The 15,523-nt window shown below is 40.3% G+C and overlaps 2 long non-coding RNA genes across 2 annotated transcripts; both read right to left on the bottom strand.

Annotated features, from left to right (window-relative positions):
- Positions 1 to 2,929: 2,929 nt before the first annotated feature.
- LOC106812803 lies at positions 2,930 to 3,766 on the bottom strand. Its single transcript, XR_001394386.1, has 3 exons — positions 3,693 to 3,766; positions 3,439 to 3,504; positions 2,930 to 2,973 (listed from the first exon to the last, which is right to left on the bottom strand). It is a non-coding gene; the product is annotated as an uncharacterized LOC106812803 (long non-coding RNA).
- Positions 3,767 to 4,725: 959 nt separating this feature from the next.
- Positions 4,726 to 6,209, bottom strand: LOC106812808. The gene is made up of 2 exons (XR_001394387.1): positions 6,079 to 6,209; positions 4,726 to 5,344 (listed from the first exon to the last, which is right to left on the bottom strand). It is a non-coding gene; the product is annotated as an uncharacterized LOC106812808 (long non-coding RNA).
- Positions 6,210 to 15,523: the final 9,314 nt, after the last annotated feature.

Raw genomic sequence — 15,523 nt, 5'->3', positions numbered from 1 at the left:
TCCCGGCTCTTTAATCGGGCGCTCTTTCCTGCTACCCTCTCCTTTCTGCTCCCCCTCGTAGTCGGGCCCTTTTCCATGTCTTGTGCACTCTACTGGTCCCTGCTGTTACCTCCCTCCGCTGGGATCCTCGCTCTCCCCCTCTCGCTCCCCTCCTCGTTTCACCTCTACGTTTTGTTCCCCCTCTCCACCATTGGGGGTTATGGGTTGCCCTTTGCCCGAAATCTGTGCACCCCCCCCCTCTTCCAAAGTCTGCTTCTTCCTGCGTGGGTCCTTGTGAACGTTTTTGATGGTCCTCTGTTCTCTGGGCGTTTTCAACTTTGTGCAACTTATTGCAGCCACGTGCCTGTGCCCTTTTGCCGTCACGCGCTTTCTGCACCTTTTTCCCTCACGTTCCCATATTTTTGGTCCTTCATGATCCCCTTTGCCACACATCCCCCACCACTGTTTTCTCAGTTGCTCTTCCTAAAATATTAGTTGCTCACGTCGGCAACTTAAACTTGCAGTCTGTGTCTTCCCAACATATTTCTTTCCCTTTTCCCCTCCTCCCTATTTTGGCCAAACGCGAAACGCCGGGTCCTCTCCTATTTGCGTGCTCACCCAGCGCTGGGCCGAAGCGTTTCCCCTGCTACTCCATTTTTCTCTCTAAGGGCTCTCTATCTTGCTCCCTCCCAATGAGCCTTCACTCTGTGTCTTGGTTAGGCCGTCAATTTGGGGGGGTCTGGCTCGGCCTGCCTCAACGCACTTACGCTCACACCAACGCCTAACACTCGTTTACGTACCATTTCTTTTTATTTTCTTTTTCTGTTTTCATTTCTAGTTTCGCTACACCCAAACAAAATCTCTTGCTGCGTACAACGTTAGGTGCTCAACTTGTGCACACTGCCAGTAGATTACATCCTTAAACAGTCACTTGTTAAAATAACCTATTCAATAAACACACGCGGCGTGAGTGTTAATGAAAACTTAGCCTTAATAGCTAGTTGTATCGATGAATTTTTTATGATATGCTTGTGGCTCTTCTAATCGATTATTACCCCTTAATCATAGTATTCACCAGGGGTGTTGCGCATCCATCTGCGATTATTTGTGTATGATAACGAGCTAAATTTCTCATATTATGACGCATCTTGCCATAAACAGGCAGTAGCTTATTGTTCTCTCATCACTGCGACAATTATATGTATTTACATTTAATATGGCTCGACACACGCGCGGGTCTTCCCGTTACTTTCTTCTTAGCTGCTTCTTCCAGATGCAAGATAGAGTGTCAGTAATGAATGTCGCATTTGGGTAGACTCTGAGGTATTGAGATGTCAAATATGCTAGCGAGTTGACGAGTGCAGGACGCTGTGATGAGTCATACTTATTTTGTCTTTTGGGATCTGTTGTAACACAACATTGAGGTGCCGTCCATAATGGATAGATGAACGTTTGCGGACTTAATCTATGTGAATAAGTATACTTTATGTGCCGTTTAAGTCTACATTACTTATGTGCCACGTCGATAGATTAAGCATGGAGATGCGTGATGCTGGATACGGATTATATGAATCATGTAGCATGATCGAGGAATAATATATAGTCAGTTATAGGCAGTGCCACACGGGCTCGTTAATTCAAGCACTGTCATCAGCATAATATAAAATGAAGCGCGTAGAATTAAAACTAAGAGAATTTCATTCGAAATTCAATAGGGAATTTGTGTTTCTATCATATTCAGCTGCTAATGCGTTTTAAAAAGACAGAAGTGGCAACGTGACAAAGGGCTTCGCGTAAAATCGAAAGGTTCACTAGCTAATTTGTTATAACTTTATTAAACTATCTATTCAACGTTGCTACCGTCGCACATTTAATCATGCTTTTCACTACGCGTAAACGAAAACCTCACGGTTTGTAGGTTGTGACTAGTGGTTTGTCTAAGCTATGCGAATAGCGTATAGGCGCAAATGGCACGCACTATTGATAATGCGATTTATCGCGCTCATTCATACTCTTCCTCGCGTTACATCTTCATAAATAACTGTAAAGTTTTCGTCTTGAGTGTAGAAACTACTCAAAGACGACGTTACAAATGAGGTCTTATTCTGAGATGTCCAACTTATTCGTTGTCCTGTAAAACACACTGTTAGGAAACCCGATATTCTACAATTTGACTGCATTTCTCGCGTAATATTTACCATTTTATCTCATAGACCATTGTAGAACCCGCTTTAATACCCAGTCACTATATAATTCCACCTGGCATAACACAATAGCACAGCTGAATCGAATTACTGTGTGTATTCTTAAAGCTGATGTGTCGCGACATCAAACATTACATCGACTACCATACGCTGAATTCTGGTTGGGAGCTTTGGTTTATTAAGCTCCCAGCAAAGAGTCCCAAAAATAACATTCCATCGCACGTTGTGAGATACCGCTTAGGACTAGTTTCCAAGCCGTTTTCATACACGCGGCTAAATCTAGTCAAAACAAGGAAAAACTAGTCCAAAGCGATAAAATTTTGGATTCACAAATGTGCGTGATTGCAATAACCTGGATGCTATCCAAGTAAGTAAAGAACATGTTAGCCGTAACGTTTCCTTTATTGATACAGGCTCGGGAATGTCTCTGGCATGTTAACAGAACAAACCTTTCGACACAGAGAGCTGCTAGTCTAGTTACTTACTATGACTAACTATCTACTATGATACACTAGCGTCACCGCGAATCATGTTATCTGTGAAATAGAGACTTAGCTCCACGATATCAGCGCTCCGTAATTACAAATAATCTAAGCTACAATGAAAGTTAATTTACGGCGAGCACTTGATCGATGTGCCGGCCAGCGTGATTAGTACTGACCGGCCCCACATGCGCTTGTCCCATGACTCGAAGTAGCCACGAACGTGTCGGCTCGTGACCTTGCTTGTCTCGAAGAAGACGCAGTCTTCATTCCTTGGCGCGCGCGTTGGCTCTGCGTCTATATATTTGCTAGGCGAGAGAAATGGTTTCTGTTAGTTCGTAGGCAAGGGATGCGAACTGCTGTACGACGACAGGCTATATATATATATATATATATATATATATATTATATATAATATATATGTATATATATATATATTATATATATATATATATATATATGTATATATATATATATTTATATATTTATATATATATTACGACATATATGATTCATTTGCTTTAGTTGTCCCATTGTCGCACACTTCAAACGTGAAAACTGGGTAATAAATAGCTGCATTATATAGTTTGGAACGGTGTGAATTCGTGACGACATGTCTTGTCCCGTCATCCCGACACAAAGGTCTGTAGTAATGTTCTAGTGACCACAACGCAGGTAATGGCTTTAATTGGATGTTCATACCACGCCTTCTTTATTCAGGTGGATATTGGTCACCGCTTACATAAGATAAACAATGTAACAGTGATACCTACCACACCCAGATCATATCCCTTCTTTCGTTCCTCGTTGGTGGATCCCTTGCCAACCCATATGTAGATCTGCGACCAAGGTGTCGAGAGATTAAATAAAGAATGAGCAAACATAATAGTTAATATAACAAACTATAACGATTTATAATTATAAGTCGTTAAGCCATAGGGATGGTGAAATGGGCTGTAAGAAGAAATCGCAGCGCACGCATTTTACAATGACAGAGGGAGACGAGTCGATGTAACATCAACATTACCTCGTCTGCTCCACTGTCCAGAATCATGACGTCATCACCATCAAGATCCTGCGAAAAGAAATCGTGGTTTGAGTAAGGAAAGTAAAATTTTCTCGAACATTATAGAGGACGAGCATGGTCACTAATGTTAGCCATTTACAGACAACATGCATACTACATGTATCTATAAACGATGCAATAGAAGTCACGCACACACCTAGAAGGCAATTATTATATCGATAAGTAAGACCACAATTCGAATCAGTATCGTTCTTCCAAGACCTCCAACAATTAGCGACCGAATATTGAACGTCATCAGCGGAATCTGGCAGGAGCTGGACGCCACAATTAGAAGCAGATAGAGATTCGCCCGGGGCCATACGTACAGTGTCAAGGAACTACTCGCCTCGTAGAGGTTGCACCTCTGACGCCACACGTTGCCTGCCCTCAATATCACACCCACGCTCACGTCTTGGCATCGGTCTTACTCCTTACTTTACCTTTACCTTTACTCCTTACTTTACACTTACTTTACCTTTACCCTTACTCCTTACTTTACCCGTACTTTACCTTTACCCTTACTCCTTACTTTACCCTTACTTTATCTTTACCCTTACTTTACCTTTACCTTTAACCATACTCCTTACTTTACCCTTACTTTACCTTTACCATTTCAGCATAAACCCAAAAAAATCTCTTGCTCGCGTACGTTGGTGCTAATTGTGCCCACACGCATCTCCATGCTAAACTATCAACGGCACGTGTAGCAAAACGTACATAAAGAACTTACCTAATATTAATCCCAATGTATAAGGCGCTACATGTTGTGTATAACGACTAAAATAAAAATTATGACGACCACAACGTGCAAGTAGCACTATTGATCGAAAATTATAGTCACAAAAAGCGACACACACACAGAGAAGAAGAGGAAGAAGAAATGTAACCGGGGAGAGACCCGCGCGAGAAGTAAAAAATCAGCGAGTGAGAGATAGAATGATGAGGAGCTAGTATGAGATTGAAACCTGGTGATGGTAAGGATGCGGAAGCCAAATTTCAATACTACTAAGGCTAAGTTATTATTACCAAATCACCTGGATAGGTATAATATGTAGATGATCGAGGCATAAATATATCGTCAGTTATAGGCAGTGCACACGGGCTCGTTAATTCAAGCACCTGTCATCAACATAATATAAAATGAAGCGCGATAGAATTACAAACTAAGAAGAATTTCATTCGAAATTCAATAGGGAATTTGTGTTTCTACTCATATTCAGCTGCTAATGCGTTTTAAAAAGACAGAAGTGCAAACGTGACAAAGGGCTTCGCGTAAAATCGAAAAGGTTAACTAGCTAATTTGTATCAACTTTATTAAACTATCTATCAACGTTGCTACCGTCGCACATTTAATCATGCTTTTCACTACGCGTAAACGAAAACCTCACGGTTTGTAGCTTGTGACTATAGTGGTTTGTCTAAGCTATGCGAATAGCGTATAGCGCAAACTGCACGCACTTTGATAAATGCGATTTATCGGCTCATTCATACTCTTCCTCGCGTTACATCTTCATAAATAACTTGTAAAGTTTTCGTCTTGAGTGTAGAAACTACTCAAAGACGACGTTACAAAATGAGGTCTTATTCCTGAGATGTCCAACTTATTCCTTGTCCTGTAAAACACAAACCTGTTAGGAAACCCGATATTCTACAATTTGACTGCAATTTCTCGCGTAATATTTACCATTTTATCTCATAGACCATTGTAGAAACCCGCTTTAATACCCAGTCACTATATAATTCCACCTGGCATAACACAATAGCACACTGAATCGAATTACTGTGTGTATTCTTAAAGCTGATGTGTCGCGACATCAAACATTGACATCGACTACCTACGCATGAATTCTGGTTGGGAGCTTTGGTTTATTAAAGCTCCCAGCAAAGAGTCCCAAAAATAACATTCCATCGCACGGTTGTGAGATACCTTAGACTAGTTCCAAGCCGTTTCATACACGCGGCCTAAATCTATCACAACAAGGAAAAACTAGTCCAAACGATAAAATCTTGGGATTCACAAATGTGCGTGATGCAATAACCTGGATGCTATCCAAGTAAGTAAAGACATGTTAGCCGTAACGTTTCCTTTATTGATACAGGCTCGGGAATGTCTCTGGCATGTTAACAGAACAAACCTTTCGACCACAGAGAGCTGCTAGTCTAGTTACTACTATGACTAACTATCTACTATGATACACTAGCGTCACGCGAATCATGTTATCTGTGAAATAGAGACTTAGCTCCACGATATCACGCTCCGTAATTACAAATAATCTAAGCTACAATGAAAGTTAATTTACGGCGAGCACTTGATCGAATGTAGCCGGCCACGTGATTAGATACTGACCCCCCACATGCGCTTGTCCCATGACTCGAAGTAGCCAACGAACGTGTCCGGCTCGTGACCTTGCTTGATCTCGAAGAAGACGCAGTCTTCATCCTTGCGCCGCGTTGGCTCTGCTCTTATATATTGCTACGCGAGGAGAAATGGTTCTGTTAGTTCGTAGCAAGGGATGCGAAATACACTGTGAGCTTACATTGTGAGGCTCTATTGTGAGGCTCTACTGCCGAAGCTGCTTCTCAGCCTCGCCACGGCCATCTTTGTGAAATATTGAGCTCTCTGAGAGCCTAATTAGCCGTAGCGATCTACATCTGAATAATTTATCATATAAATCCCTGCATAACATGGCCGCCGACTACTCATACAATTATCTGGTGGTACACGCAGAGCAGCGCTGTCAGATGCCGAGATCTGAACGGATGACGACGAAACGCCAAATGTAAATAAAACGACGTTATTTCCATCGATAAGGATCAAGTTGGGTCAAAATCTTGGTTCTCATCACATACAATAATCTCTGAATAGACATTTTAAAACATATCCAAAATAAATCACTCTTAACAGTTAATAGAGCCGGATGCAAAACTCTTACGTTATCTACAAATTGATGTCAGTGTTGAATTTCGTGCCACATAACCACATCATTCTTCACGGAGCCAGGTGTGAGTTAATGGTAATTACTTCCCCGATCAATAGCACTTCAAACCATTTATAATAACCTGTAATTTTTATTTAGCATTCTAATTAATAGCCTATAAGTTACACAAATAAACTACGAAATGATGATATTCTAGGTTATTTTTCTTGTGTGCAAAACAGATATAATTTTCACAAATTATTTGTTTTTGAAAAACAACTCGATATTTTACTAACAATAATGCATCTTAGGATGCATGTACACTGAAATGAGGCATAGAATTATATGTTGTTAGGATGTAAAACTAATAAAACCAAAGAATTCTGCTTGATGCAAGGCAAAGTAGAATAATGTTGTCGTGAAATAGTACTATTTTCCAGTTTTTCCGTTGTACACTCTAGGTATTATTAGCTCTTGCTTATATATACCAGTGTGTGTTTACATGCATGCCTACGTGCGAATGTACATTCCAATATGCCAGTGCAATCGTGCGTACATGATGCGTGCGTGTGCTTGCATGCCTATATAATTATATATAGATATGAGTGAGTGCGTATATGAGTGTGTATGCACTATGCATGCGTGATTGCGTTGCTGTACATGTTTGAGTGTGCACGTGTATCGATGCACGTGTATTCGTGCATGGGGTACTACATGTACGGCATACTCTATAATCCTATCAGCGACTGCTCAGTGCAATCAGCTTCTTTAATATCGTGCTGAGAATTGTACCGAGAACGGATATTGCCGGCAGATCTAAAATCAATATATATATCCAGAAGAAACATCGAGTGAAGCCTGCTCATCTTGGCTGCATCCCTTGAGCATCCTGTATGTGCTGACAAAATTACATATCCTACACCTTCTCTGTTTACACATAAATCGATGTTATTAAGAAAGCATGCCTATCTGCATCATGCGCAGTGCAGCGGCGTTTGGCCATCGACAGCGTGCGTCATCGCCATTCCCAGCATGCAGTCAAGCACGTGTGTACTCTCTGCTAGAAGGATGCCGAACGGCTGGAACTCACCGCATCGGGAAGCAAGGAGAGAATCGCTTCTTTGATCGCATTCCTCAGGCTGGAGAAATCGCCCACGCTGGCCAGTTGTAGGGCTGCTTCCTGCACGCAGAAAATAAGTGTGCCAGTGATTAATATAGACATGAAGCTCTATCGCGAGCTCCTGAGTGCACACGCGAGATGAAGACTGCATGCATGCACGTACGTCAATTTGGCCGGGCTCAACGACTGTACAACCATGTAACAGTTTGTGAATGGTCGATACGACACACATCCTAGCTCGACAACAATCATCAAATTTCGAAAATTACAATTTAGAATCCAAATTGGAGAACTCGGGTAATTATAATAACCACATTACAACCGTTGAACCGATTCGCTAAATGCAGCATTTCTGACGGATTTTTTTTAAAGAAACTTCATTCCTAAGAACACATTGAACATCTTTTGAAAATAGTAATGGTCTCGGAATTCACCGTATAATCAGCAAATTATTAGCAGCAAAACTAGCAAACTCATATATCTGCCTTGCATACAGCAGAAAATTATAGGCATTGAATGGGCAGAGAATACGCATGACGCATCAATTGATTTTAGCAAAATTGTATATGGTGATACGTATTGTGTCATAAGTATATAGCAGTGCGCGAAATTAGCACCATTTTGCCGGCGGCCACCTGTTCAACCCCCATATAATCAGGAGTTAATAATGACAAATAATTTGTCATTATTAACTCCTGATATAATCAGTCCACTTGAATGATAATGAGCCAATATTATTTCAATAGAAATTGAAATCTACTTGGTTTTAGTCTTTCATTATCATAACAGAGTTTTCCCAGGATTATCAGAGGATTTTGTTCAGAGTTGTACCAATTGTAGTGAAATTACACATGTCATAAGCAACCCAAATACACAGGTAAACTCGATCAGATTGGAGACGTATACATCAGCTGTGAAACCCCACTATGACTGTGCTAGGATTATCAAAAGTAAACACAGCAGGAGCCAAAGGCAATTTTAAGGCATGTCTGAAGATTTATGCAATGTCACAGATTAGCTATATTATTAAAGGCATGGGAAGAGCCTGCAGAAGAAACATCAATGTAGGATTTGTAGGATCTATTTTCTGCTGACAATCTTAAATTTTGATGCTAAAAAATCCTTGCCAATTTCTTAAAAATAATAAATTTACATTTAAATTTTCTAATTACATTTCTTAACTAGCATTTGAGCTTCCAACTTTAATTACTATTCTGATAATGATGAGTACACATTTCTTGCTGGCAGATCAGCTCATTATATTTCACAATAGATATCTAAACGAGTACATCCACATGCACACATAGCAAGAAATTGTTTAGCTCCTGGAAACGTTTTTTGGTGTGCTCTATGACATACAGTAAAATACAAGGATTCATAAGATAGCAGCCAATGAATTATGAGCGGAGCACAGTCTAATGATATTATAGTGAAACGTTTGGTATTACGATTACGGTGCTTAATAGATCAGTGAGGCAGCAGTGCTGATGAAAGGATGCTAACCGGGAAGCCATTAAATAGGATTTTCATTCAGATTGTCACAACGACAGGATTGCCTGTTAGTTACTCGTACTTCTGCCATCATTCGAATAAGATACAAATGGGGATTTAACAGCTTTGATCTGGATTTCGATTTAGGTTACGAATCAAGTTACAGTGATGGTGTACTAAAAACTTTATGTATCAGTCACTAACTATAAAATGATAGTGAAATATGCAACTATTTACCACTTTCATGCCAGAAAGTCGAAGAAAGGCCTTGAAATCGGCTTTCAAAGCTTAATTGTTATTTTTCAAAACCAGTTATTGTCCTACACAACACGTATAAAATGTCAACCTCTAAGAACGGCTGTGGCGTAGTATCGGATTTCAATGTTGCCATACTAGTAGTAAGGTCTCAGCTACTCAGTTATAAGGATGCAACTTAATTTCCTGCATTTGCAAACAAGTTTAACCCACTGATGTTATTTTTACAGAAGGGTAACTGTTACTAAACACAGCCCAAGATTAATGTTAATAATTTAGTCAGCATTTACCGATGCCTTTCAAAACATTAACATATATTCTGGTATTAATGTCTACATTACTATAAGATAATTGATCTGCATTCCCAGGTGAAGGAAATGGTGTGCGGTGTAGTAGGTGTTTATTTAATAATTTTGCATTTCACTATTTTATTATAGATGGTGTTAGATAAGTTTATCAAGCAAGAGTTTCAGTTTAGTTATGGTAAGAGATGCACAGCGAGTGCTAGATAAGATGGTCTACTTGTTTGTCACTGTGGTAAAAGGGATAAACTCATACAGCGAGTATACATAGTAGGCCTAAACCCAAATTCTAAGCTAACATTTTTAAGGACATCTTGTACACATGGTTGACTTATAAGTGACAGTATATATATGGTCATCTTGTTTATACACACGTTTTACCATCATATATGCATAAAGTACACCTGAGCATACATTTCGTGTAATTTCTTTGCTTAGGATATTAGGCCAGTAAGCAGCATAAGAATGATATACACACACCCACACAAGCACACACATACATATGCACGTAAGGATGCTAGCAGGGGGGCTCAGCTAACCTTATTACTGACATTCCTAAGCTTCTGTGTGGATTTCTGATATATCATTAAGATTTTTATGTTTGCTCAATCATGGATAAAGTTTCCTCCCATTATAGGGCCCAGTGGGGTTACACTGTAAAAAATACATACAAACTGAGAACCTACAACAGTTGAGCAGGTATTATAAGGGTTTTATGATAGAATACACTATTTGCTAAATATATTAACAGTTCGATAAAAGATTTCTGTGGTTGTTGCGCCTCCACCAATCACTCCACTCTAAATTGGCACCTGTTCTAATTTCAAGTTCAAGTTCAAGACGTTTACTTACAGTTTTAAGTCCAAAATAGTATTGTAGGTACACCATACAAAAAATTGCAAAGGAGGGTCTACATCATGATCCATCTACCATGTACTAATATTACAATGATGTACATAGTAATGTTCCAGCATGCATCAATAAGAGTAAAGTCAGTGTCCGTGCAAGTGCAGTTTGTCTCCCTTTTTTCATACACCTATTATATAAGCAAGGGGATTGTTTTCTGTTTATTTTCTAGCTCAATGTTTTTAATGACATGCATTTGAAAGCAGTGACCTAGGCCACAGGCACTTGGGACAGAGTCAGTAAAAACTGAAAATAATATGAACGCACATTCACAAATAGGCCCTACTACCGTACCTCTCAATTACAGTTCCACTGTTGTGTCACTGTACATCAACTTTCCTTCATAAAAACTAACGCCGAACGCTCCCGCACTTGCCGCTGCGAGTGTGCTGTGTCGCCATGATAATAATATATAAAGTTGTAAGTATAATAAGTACTTTATATATATCATGGCGACACAGCACACTCGCAGCAGCGAGTGCGGGAGCATTCGGCGTTAGTTTTTATGAAGGAAAGTTGATATACAGTGACACAACAGTGGAACTGTAATTGAGAGGTACGGTAGTAGAGCCTATTTGTGAATGTGCGTTCATATTATTTTCAGTTTTTACTGACGCTGAGAGGGTCTATGTCCCCCAGGGTACTGCCGGAACGTACCCTGGGTACGATCCGGTATACCGGAATGTACCCTGGTACTATCTAATATGCCGGACCGTACCTCGCCTACTCCACTAACGAGTCTAGAGTGTCGCCTACGCCTACTCCCTAACCCTAACCATATCAAATAGTTACCAGGGTACGTTCAGGTATACCAAACCGTACCCAGGGTACGTTCCGGCAGTACCCTGGGGTACATAGACCCTATGAGCTTTACTGACTCTGTCCCAAGTGCCTGTGACCTAGGCCTAGTGATACATAATAGACTAATAAAAGCAGTACGGTTATTAGGGCTCATAGGGTCTATGTCCCCCAGGGTACTGCCGGAACGTACCCTGGGTACGGTCCGGTATACCGGAACGTACCCTGGTCACTTTTTGATATGGTTAGGGTTAGGATTAGGGTTAGGGTTAGGATTAGGGATAGGGTTAGTGTTAGGGAGTAGGCGTAGGTGACTCCCTAGACTCGTTAGTGGAGTAGGCGAGGTACGGTCCGCCATATTAGATAGTACCAGGGTACGTTCCAGTGTACCAGACCGTACCCAGGGTACCTTCCGGCAGTACCCCTGGGGACATAGATCGGCCCAAGGATAGGAGGACAATGGTCCCAATAAAACAATGTGCCTAACCCTAACCCTAAACTATTCCACCCTATTCTAACCCTAACCCTGAACCTCTAACACCTAACAATAACGCCTAACCATAACCCTTAACCTATTATATTTGATATAATATTATATTTATATTGATGTAAATGACATTGGTTTTATGTGACCCATAGTTTCATCGTATGCTTGAACATAGTAACTCCTCAGCCGTCTATCTAAGGGGTATGTGACGCCGCGATAATAACCTTACCAAGGCTATACTAGTGCGGGAATTCCTCTGCTGTCGAACAGGGTCTACATGTCCATTGCTGATTTTTCCTTGTCGCAATACCGTCACACCATACTCGGGATACTGCAGTCCGATGCTGGTCGTGGTGGCCGAAGAACGGCTAGTACTACCAGAAGAGTCATTCTCTGATCGTTTTTTGCATCCGTGTCCTTGTCCTTATTATTCAGATTTCTGTCAGTCGCACCGTCTTCACAGATAAAAACCTTGCTCGATCCGAAAGTACAGATATGCCGACACCAGCATATGGTGTAAACACCAACACCATGCTGACCTGGGTATTTCGAAATAAGACTCAAATCACATGTTATTAGAAAAACGTGACAAACACAAGTAATGTTGTGCTTTGGAACGTCGAATGACTGCACTTGTTAGCTTTCCTCTTACCAACGCGATTGCAGCGCCACCTTTTAGGGAGAAGCAAACATATTCTGTAGATTGTAAGAGAGTCCCGCAAATTATACGTTTGGGTGTACATATTTCTATTTCATTACCCTTTGCACACATTTTTATTATAAGATAAAGCCAATGCCAGGGCGTACCCAGTATGTAGACTGTCAGGCCTAACACCTTTTTTGCAAGTATCTTCTTTTTTTTAAAAACATAATTCCATATCCCACGAAGCTTGCTGGACAGTTTTAATGAGTCTGACAGCGAAAAACTTATTGAAAACTGAAGCGTAGCAGAATATGGCTAAATTAGTGTGACCTATTCTTCTGTCATCTAGGCTCGTCATTTCTAGTCGCGTATTGACGCCGTTGTCATTCAACACTCTCTACCGCGCTCGAAAAGGACTATAGATCGATCTTGTCAGTTTTTTAACATTTTAAACTCCGACTTCGCATAAACCCTATTTTAAGTTGTTTGTTTTTTGCTGTTTAACTTATATTGAATGAAGGCTGATCTTCAAAGCGTTAGCAAGAGGCCAGGAACCAGAATGAACACTCGGGTGCAAGGCCGTTTCCTGCCATCTGGGGGTTTGTAAAAACCAAAAATTTTATTGCTACGCTCCGCGCAACCCTGGCTGCGCGCTCCGCTCAGATAGTCGTGCCTACAACTTTGAAAATCCTGGCTACGCCCCTGCAATGCTATATAGTTATCTATCGTCATCATTGTGAACTTGTGGATAATCCACTGCAAGTATTTGTTAGCTATGGCCAGACATTTTTATCGAAAATAATTAATATAAAGTGAATAAAACGGAATTTTTAACATGCTCGATCTCCTAATTAAAATGTATGCATTATCGATAAACATGCATGAAACGTTTGCCGAAACTAGAAATGCATAATGCGTGACCTGTGCACCAGCAGATAGTAATCATTAATTTAGTTTCGTTGGCGATTCTCACTACTAGCATGCAGCATGCCAGTAGTACAGTTTCGATACTTTTACTTTACTTAGGCTTTACTTAGGTTTACTTAGGCTTTATTTATAGTTTACTTAGGCTGAGTACAGCGCACGTCTCAAACGACGTGGTTACTATAGTCTGAGTGAAATCGCAGTGCTGAAACGTGTGACTCACGGGGGCGTGAGACGAATTCCCGAAAATACGAGGAGTGACATTTGTGTTACACTTGACGCCTATTTCTGCTCCGACAGAACATAAATCATGGTCGCTTTGCCCAGACAAGATGTATGCCGTCGATTCGATGCAGCTTTGACTGCACCCAACTGGCCGATTAACGTCATTATATACAGAATTCATGCACTCTGGGTGCATGCGGCAGTCAGTGAACGTCTCAGTCAATCTTAAACGCGCAATTATTCAGATAACATCATTTCCTTTTGGTAGTGTTTCAATCGGACAAGAAATAGATGTCAACTTCTTTGATTCATCTCTAACTGTAATGACCAACGGTGATTAAGTGTGATCTAGTCTGGCTACTATATAAGGACGCGAGTTCTACAAGTTATGCGAGAGTGCAGTGTACAGATTCAAATTTCATTGGGCAGTACGAGGATGCAGTAACTGCTAAAGTAAATTATATGCCCTTTGATGTTATTTGATTTCTCGAATACTTTTAATTCTAATCACTTTCCAACGTAGTTTTCAGTACTGTAGAAATACTAGTTCCAGAAGATTGACACATGACACAGTGTTACGGTGACAGTTTTTACTTGGCTTCGCATATATTATAAAGTGTATACGCCTATTTATTTAATGCATTTTTTTTCTTTATAAACGTCCAACTAAGCCGCGACACATTTCTACATTCAATTCGCTTCATACTAGTGGAAAATACTTTGTAAAGTGCATATACTCAATGTTTTCTAAATAAAGAAATTAAAGAACTAAAACAAAGACCACAATAGTTTAAGTAAATTTTATTTTTATTTTATTTTTAGGGGTGCGAGGATAAGGTCACTGTCCGCATGAGATATGAAAAAGAATGTGGATAGCAGTGTAGGGGGAAGCTCTCGACCATTTTGTCTTGTGTTTACGGCACTCACCGCGAAAATAGTGATATAGTACCCGCTCTCTTTGGCTTCGGCCAAAATAGTGTTAGTTTGGTAAAATTGGTGAATAAAGGTTATTTTTTTTAAGGACCCAGGTGGCCAATCATGTTGCACCTGGATGCACTAATATAGTAATAGATAAATGATAGAAGCATTTGGTTTGGGGGTTATTTGCAAAGTTTTGATATAATGATCTAAAGAATATGTTAAAATTTAGGGGTGTGAATGAAAGTAGGCCGAAATGGCTTTGAGTTCAAAATATACAGGCATTGCACGGTTTCTGTGCAATAATTGCCACGACAATGAAAACTCGCCGCGAGTAACATATTAGCTCGGTGCATTCGAAAAATCTTAGACATAAGACCCAGCGTCGCATTGGAGATATATATTATTACTGTTGTAATATGGTGGTTGTTTGCGGCACATATCTTCGGCAAAATTGCAACCTATGCCTCCTAATTGCTCAATATTTGGGACAAAAGCATAGATTTTGAACGATTTTAGGTTTTTGGTTTAAGGTTTTTTGCGGTATTAGCTATGTATCCAATGGTAAGTATGTAATATTGATACAGTTAATGTATTTTCCAATACCATGCAAAAATTGCTCCACACTAGGTTTTGTGAGTATAATGACTAAAAATAGTATAAATTTAGTTGAAAAAGTGGCCGAAATCGCTTTGAGCTTGCAAAATATTCCAACATTGCACGTTTCTGTCAATCATTTCAGCACCCGAATGGCTCACTTGCGCAGGGTGTTATTCTGGGAAGATGTAGCAACGCGAGCAGTGGT

The sequence above is a fragment of the Priapulus caudatus genome, unplaced genomic scaffold (assembly GCF_000485595.1).
Source record: "Priapulus caudatus unplaced genomic scaffold, Priapulus_caudatus-5.0.1 Scaffold21, whole genome shotgun sequence".
Taxonomy (NCBI): Eukaryota; Metazoa; Priapulida; class Priapulimorpha; order Priapulimorphida; family Priapulidae; genus Priapulus; species Priapulus caudatus.
Note: the sequence above shows the minus strand (reverse complement) of the source record. Positions and strands in the feature narration are given on the sequence as shown.